Raw genomic sequence first — 8316 nt, 5'->3', positions numbered from 1 at the left:
AATTTCATGTCGAATATAGGCAGTTCAGAACACACACAAAAGTTGCTAAATTTCATAGCAATTCGATACCAAATACATAGTTCAGTACACACTCGAAATTACCGAATACTACAAAATTGAATTAACAATTCAAAAATAAAAGAAAATAGGTTTGAAACCCACACCTTAATTTGCGATAAAACGCCCCAACAATCAATGAACCACAAAGCCATCACTTGCTGCACAATTATATCTCCCTCAAGAACCCGAAACCAAATCAAAACAATGAAACTGCAATGACGGAAAAGAAAGAATTTCGTGAGAAGAGAGGGAGAGAGGAGAAAAGAGGAACTTATAGAGAAACATTAGGAAACCCTAAAACGTGAAAGAAAACTCCTATTTTTCCCCTCTTTTTTTCATATCAAAAATAAAAATATAAATAAAAATAAGAAAAAACAAATAAAAAAATCTAACCTTTTAAAACCAGAACAAAGCTAAATCAAAATAATTCCTTCAAAACGCACTTGAGGACTCAAACCCGGAACCCCTAGGCTAAACTAACACACAACCAACCACTAGACCAACAGACCCATTTTGACACTTGATTGCAAAAATATACACAACAGTTTGATCTAGCCACTGCCCCTTCCCAGAACTCACAAAACTTCCAACCCCAAAAACTGTGGTGTTACATACCTAAACAAATAATTAAAAAAATTAAATTATTTGTCAAAAAATTTTAGACACTTTCCAACATATATCATTATATATACAAAATATTTTTAATACAATTATTTAAAATGCATTTTGGGAACAAATATGTTTAGAGTAAGATAATGACTCTATTTGGCAATTGGCTGATAACTGATAGTTGATTCCTGATTCCAATGGCTAGTTTGACCAACTAATTCTATTAACTAATTTGACCTGATTTTATTAACTGTTTATTTAAAAGTGTTTGGTAAAACTTAGTTGATAGTTGAAAGTTGATATGTGTAAAATGACAAATAATGACATGACACGTCTTATTTTTAAGTATTTATTTGTTTATAATACCTTAGTCTTTATTGGGTGAAATTATTGAAACAAACTACTATTACCAAGGAATTAAAACATCCATTATGAAAATTAATTAGTGAATATTTTTGAGAATTTAAATAAACAAATTTCTTAAGTTCCTTTTTGCAAATATTAACCTTGTGAAAATTGATAAATATTAATAGTGTATCAATATAATTGTAAACTATATTCTTAGTGATAATTATGTCACACTCTGAATAAATTTGTCAAGTAATATATTTCAATTAATATAAGTTGCATAAGAAATCATATTACCCAAGTAAATTGAAAATAAATTAAGAGTACATAAATATTCAAGGATGAATGGGCTCGATTGAAAATTTTTTACGGTAATGGTGATTTTTGTAGATTCATGATGGATTTTTTTTATATTTACTTTGGACTTTGGAGGTGAAGGTGAAAATAGGAAAATGAAGGCTACTGGAATCTTTGCACCCGTATTAGGTTTGAGAGCATGTAGCAAAAGGAGTAGTTTTTGAGCAAGCATGGTCAGATATGTCATCCCACAAATCTCATTCCCAATTAGCTGTTCAAAAATGTTGCCCATCCCAGTGTTATTTTTTTGTTTCGTTTTGGAGGTTTTAGTTCAACAAGCTCTTGCAAATCTCCATTCACCAAACACCACAATTCGAGGATTTGACTATCCAATCTCCATTGTATCCAAATCAACTAAAAAAGGCCAAAAACTTTGTTTACTAAACACCCTCAATATAATAACATGCGAACTTAGATTTGCAATAAAAATATTATATATTGGAAAACTTAAAATTTATAATTTTTGAAAAATATTGTAAACTATTTTGCAAATTTGGTAATTAAAAATTATGCAAACTTTACAGAAAACAATTAAAATATTATGCAAACTTTACATAAAACAAATTTTCTCACTTTCAAATTTGATTATTTTTAAGTTGATTCTCCTTCCATTGCAAACTTGTTATTATAAAAATAATTAACATATAATTTATTAGTTAAAATATATTACAAATGTAATTATTAAAATATCAAATTTAAAATAACAAAATTGTATGAAAACAAGTTAAATAATTTGAAAATTTATTAAAAACAAAATTTTAAAAATATAATTAAAAATATAATAGAAATATACCTTCAACTATTGATTCTTCCAAGAGTTTCTAATTTCTATTTTTTTTTACATAAACAAGGATAAAACCATAACTAGATTAGGCGGGCCCAAGTCATTTTAGAGCAATCATGATGTAGTTTTTGAAGAATTTCATCCGGGGTTGTATATAGCTATACATGCCTAGAGGTCTTGAAAATACCATTATTGCTAGTCTATCGACTACTCGATTACTCTTTCTAAATACATGTGTCATCCTAATCATCCAAGACCGTTGAATAATTTTTTTAATAGCTCGTAGCACAGCTGAATGATGGAACTCAACTGACTCTTTTTTAATCAACTAGATTGTAGTCATATTATCCATCTCTAATTTCTACTTTAATTTTACATATAAGATTAGAATTTATAGTTAGAGAAAGACAATAAATAAGGAAATTTAAAATATGAGATTACTCCATTTAAGACTTTTTTCCTTTAATTGCATTCATATTAGCACAAATTAATCTCCATTTCCTTTGTTTTTAATTGAAGGATTTGTTTAAAAATTTCTCTCTATTTAATAAATTTATGTTTTTTTATAGAAAGTAAGCAATACACATGACAACAATGTATAAATTATGATATATTGGATTGTTTCCTAAATTGCAATTACATATATATATATATGATTGGAATAAAAAGAAAACTCAAGTATCAAATTAAACATTAAAATTAAATCTATGTGCTTAATTGAAATAAAAAAACTTAAATATCAAATTGAAAAAATTAAGCACCAATATAAACCCTAAGACCAATTTAGGTACCATATATTATATTAACCCTTGTTTAAAAATAAAATGTTAAAATAATTTCAAAAAAATAAAATGTTAGAATAGTATACATGAGACCATCAAGAGCTTAGATCTGAATCTTAGACCTCAAAAGAGTAGAGTCATCCCAGCGTGAGTGATAGAATAGGGTGACAACCATTCGATTTGGATAAGTTTTGAAAAAATTTTACAATTATTTTGCAAATTTTGATTTTCTTTTTTTATTAGATTGAATGAAAATCGAATAAAATGTCAGGTAATCAAGTTGAACTAAACTGAATTTTATCCATTTTTGGGTTTGGTCATTAATTTTAAACTTTTTATTAAACATATTTTTATGAAGTACTTGAAAATTTTTACTAAAAAACATTAAAAATTATATACATGATCACCCGTCTATTAAAAATTTTCTTGTAAGGTCACTTAATTTACCATTTTATGTTTCTAAGTCCAAAATTATTAAATACCTTATAATTGGTTGATGTGACTATTAAGTTGATGATTTATATTTTTGACAAATTATTTTTAATACATATAATTTCCATGTCATATAATTATAAAAAAATTATTAACCCAAAACCGTTTTTCGTTATTTAAAACCCACCGTCCCCTCTCCCCCATTGTGCAACTATTCATAATCCTCCACCGCTCAACAAGTAACCCACAACCACCATCACTCTTGTAACAATTCATAATACACTCGTATAGCAATTCCTAAGTTAGCATTTACCTTTTCCGAAGCCACCACTTCAGTGTATGAGGCCTCCACTCCTTGTATTCTTTCAGCTAGTCCATCATCTCTTCCCCTCCACGTCACTTAATATTTCACTTTATAACAAACTCCTTTTGGTGCTTTGAAGCAAGATAGGTAGTAGATCAGCATGCTGTTGAGAAGGGACTTAATTAGTGTGCATCCTCCAACAGGAGATAGGATCTTATCTTTCCAGTATGAAAGCTTGCTCTGTATTTTATCCACAATCGGCTGAAAAAACACTTAGTTTTATCATGTATGTTCCCAAAATAGAAACCTAAATACCTTCCAGGCTTTGAGACGATCTTCATACCCAAAATTCTTTGGAACATTCTTTTAAATCTACGGTGATATTTCAGTAGACTATCCAAAGTTATTTTTAAGACCTGAAAGATCACAAAAAGTTTAAAGAAGTGTATTTAAACCATGGCAAGCACTTCTGATAAGCTTAAAAAAATCAGGCTATCATCTGCAAAAAAAACTATAAATTGTAAAATCACCCCCATCAACTTCGGCAACAAAAAACTTGCACGTCTTAAAATTTTTAAGTTTAGATACCTAAAAAATTAAAAAAGTGACAACCAATAGAAAAGTGAAACATATACACCCTTATTTTACTAGATTAGACTATCAACATTACATAAAGTATATGCTAGATTAGAATATCAACATTACATAAAGTATATGTTAGAAAAAAATTCAGTTGAAAATTATATTCTTTACAGCGAAAAATAAAAATTTTAAAAATTGAGTTAATTTGTAATATTTATAATAATAAATTTTTTACTAAAACTATACATGTGTTTTCGGCTAGACAAATTCTTGTCGTTCCTAGCCTTCAACTGAACGACCTTCTCCGCTATTCTCGTACCACGAACTGCTTCGAGCGTGGGTATGAACGATTCGAATCAAATAGAACTAGAAATAGTTTTTTTTTTTTACTTTCAATGTAACACTACAAACCCTACCTAGACGTTACGGTTGAATTGTGGAGGTTACATCATACGTGGAAACACTAATGCTTAATTTTGGTAAAAACCCACTTTCAACTTAAAGAAACACCAATTTTGAATAACTTGTTGAAAAACGTATCCATTTCTAAAACCCGTGATTATTTTGATGAAAACCGTATTTAATTAGCTTTACTAAACGAATCCAACTTACTTAATTCATTTGTGAGATAAAACAATTTAGTGAAATTCAATAAAACTTAGCAGCGGAAAACTTTGTAGCAAATCGATCTTGTAACCCTTGTTTATTTTAGTTGTCTTGACTTAAATACCGATTAAAGTTAAAGCTTTTGCAAAAAAAAAAATGCCAAAATAAATTTTAACATCCCAAATAAATTTAAAATGTCCAAAAGTCATGAAAGTCCATAAAAACAAGTCCAAAATATACTTAAACTGTAACACCCCAAACTCGCCCTAGACGTTAAGGCCAAATCTGGAGAAATTACATTAGTTTGTTTAAAATCCCAGAAGTTTTAATCTCACTTTAGAAACCATAAGTTCTGAAAATATTAACGTTAAGCAAAACACATATACATTATTTTTGGAAAATTACGCACAAAACATATTTATTTTATAGAAAACTCCTAACCTGATCTCATTTGAAAACTTCTAATTTCAGTGCGTGTTTTGAAATTATAAATATGACAAAGCTCTTACATATTTTAGAAAAAAAACTTATACTTTTATATCACGGTAAAACCATCAAGTAATGTAGTAGCAGATTTTAATTTTGAAGGTCTATTTCGAATATGATAAATAGTACGTTATCGTCGTTTTACGTTAAAAACACCAAAATCCGACGAAAATGAACAGAAACCATAAAATGAATTTACAAACTAAAAGATCAAAAATAAACTAATCGTAAATTGATTTATTTACTTAACTAGAAAATCAATCTGAGCTCACAAATGTCGTCCGGTCCTAAGTCTGAAGACCACCTAAAACATATTAAACAAACGAGTGAGCTAGAAGCCCAGTGTGTAACACATCTAAGCAAAAAAATTAGAAACACATACACAACTATATATGTTTTCATATACAGATTCGGACATGTTCTCATATATGGAATCAGATGTATACTCATAATCAAATGTAGATGCATATATGCATTCAGATACAGATGCAGACATAGATCCTAACCCCATCCGCTACACACCAATTCCGTCCAACTAGTCACACCAATTAGGACTACAAGAGTCCACCCATCCCATCACGTCTGGCCGTGGTGGTATGCCACTCATATAAGTGCAGTTGACCTGCCAGACAAAAATGTTGCGGTAAACTGCCAAAATCATATATATGTGATCGAGCCACTATAATTGCAATCAAGCTGCCAGAACAAATATTACGGATACATTGCCAGAAGGTGCAGTAATACTGCCAGAATCACACTTCCTCCATCACATATCATATCTCACCCCAATGCAAATACTAATAGACATCAGATGCATATATGTCATATATATTTTTCACATCAGAACATACTAACAGAATTATTAGATCATAGACCATATACGAATTTCACATTTTAGACATTCTTGTAATTGAAACACAAATAATATCCCTATAACATACAATAGAAAAATATCAGATTTCACATTTCAGCGTCATTTTTAAGCCAAACAGTCCCCACGGGAGGTCTAATTAGGAATTTCAAAGTCAAACAGGCCAAGGTAAAAATTTTTAGAAAGTGGGCCCACACGGCACAATTGGTCCAGTCCGTGTGGTCCACACTGTCTAACACACCCCCGTGTGGGCCACACGGCCCAAATAGCCTAGACCGTGTTACTCACACAGCCAGGCACATGGCCGTATGGTGACGACAGTCCTAATTTCAGCTTTCGTCGATCGCTATTTTCTCGTGTTTTCGTTACACACATGGTCAATTCCGATGCTAAAACCACAGATGTAAATCCAACACCCTTAACGACAAAAAATTAAATGCACTTATGAAGCCGGAGGAGCATTCATATCATGATTCACACCTAACCAGATCCAAATTCAATTAAACAAAAATCCCCTCAACGAGCCCACACTTACTTCACATAAAACATTTAAGGAAATTAAACATGGAATGCTTACAATTTGATTGTTGAACTAAACCGAAATGCTTAATCACGCACAATCCACATGAAAAGAAAATGAAGTGAATCGTCGACAAGAACAACCCAAAGTCAAAACAACAGTAAAGTGACAGAAAAATGGTTGTTAACCAAACGAGTATAACAGAGACTTACAAAAGCGCAAATGAAGGAAAACCAAAAAGGATACCAAGAATTTTTGTGAAAAAAAGAAGATACGTGAAATCACAAAATGGGAAAAAATAGAACGTGAGAGAAAATGGAAAAAGTGGACGATTGCAGAAGAGGAATTTTGTTAGGGAAAATAATTTTAATATATTTTTTTAAAACCACCCATATCCCCACTAACTCCCACTAAACCACATATATCCCTACTAACTCCCACTAAATATGATTAGTTATCCTTATCAGATTTTCCTCACAGTTTAAAACAAAAATAATTTCCACTTACGCATAACAAGATTCGAATTTAAGACCCTTGGGTAACCTAAAGTCTTATCACTAAACCAACAGGCTCATTCTTGAGACCAATTGAGCAAAAAGAATATATAAGATACAAGATCAAATATAGGGGTTTTGGCAAAAATAGCAAAAATTCAAGGAAAATGATTCGAACCTAAAATCTCTAACACATTACTCACATCTCTTAACCACTGAACCAAACTAAATCACTTAATAAAATTTTCACAATCTTAACTCAAAAATCAGGGCGTGACTACTCTTGGTTTTACTAACCCAATTTCTTCTAACCCAGTTTTTGGGATGTGACATAAACCAATTTTTTGAAATCTGAGCTCCAGAATCGTCGTCCAATCCTAAGCCTGTGGATCACCTAAAATGAAATAAACAAATGCGTGAGCTTTAAGCCTCGTGTGTGAATCGACCCATATATCATAATATAGATCAGAATATATCATATTTCATAACGAAGAATAACTTATAACATATCATAGCATATCAGATTTCATATCAAAACATATTTTATAACATAGCATATCCTACTTCCGTCCATTACACATCATCTCCATCCAATCAATCATACCAATAGGTGGCGGTATACCCCTCATAATATGCAACTGAGCTGCCAAACAGAAATTTGCGGTCTAGCCACCATAATTGCAGTAATAACTGCTATATCACACTTCATCAAATCATAACTCACCCCAATGCATATACATAACATAATAACATACATATGTAACTCACAAATCATATAGCATGCATAACTCACGTACGTACTTATAGCATATCATATCGCATTATTATACTTATCAAAACTTACTTAACATGCTTCCTACACTTACCCATGTTTGTTTACTGAAACTTACGCTTTTCTAGGCTTACATAATGCCCATGGACCCAATTTTTAAGTCCATTAATTGGCCTCTAATCGGGCCCTGAAATTGGCCAAAAAAGTCCATACGGCCTACCTGTTCAGACAGTGTAATCACACACGGCCATGTGCTCTACACGGCCTGGCACACGGCCATGTGGCACTAGGCAATTTAAAAAACAGCCC

This window comes from Gossypium raimondii, chromosome 11, assembly GCF_025698545.1.
Source record: "Gossypium raimondii isolate GPD5lz chromosome 11, ASM2569854v1, whole genome shotgun sequence".
Classification (NCBI taxonomy): domain Eukaryota; kingdom Viridiplantae; phylum Streptophyta; class Magnoliopsida; order Malvales; family Malvaceae; genus Gossypium; species Gossypium raimondii.
The sequence above is the reverse complement of the archived record's forward strand: the minus strand, read 5'-3'. Positions refer to the sequence as shown.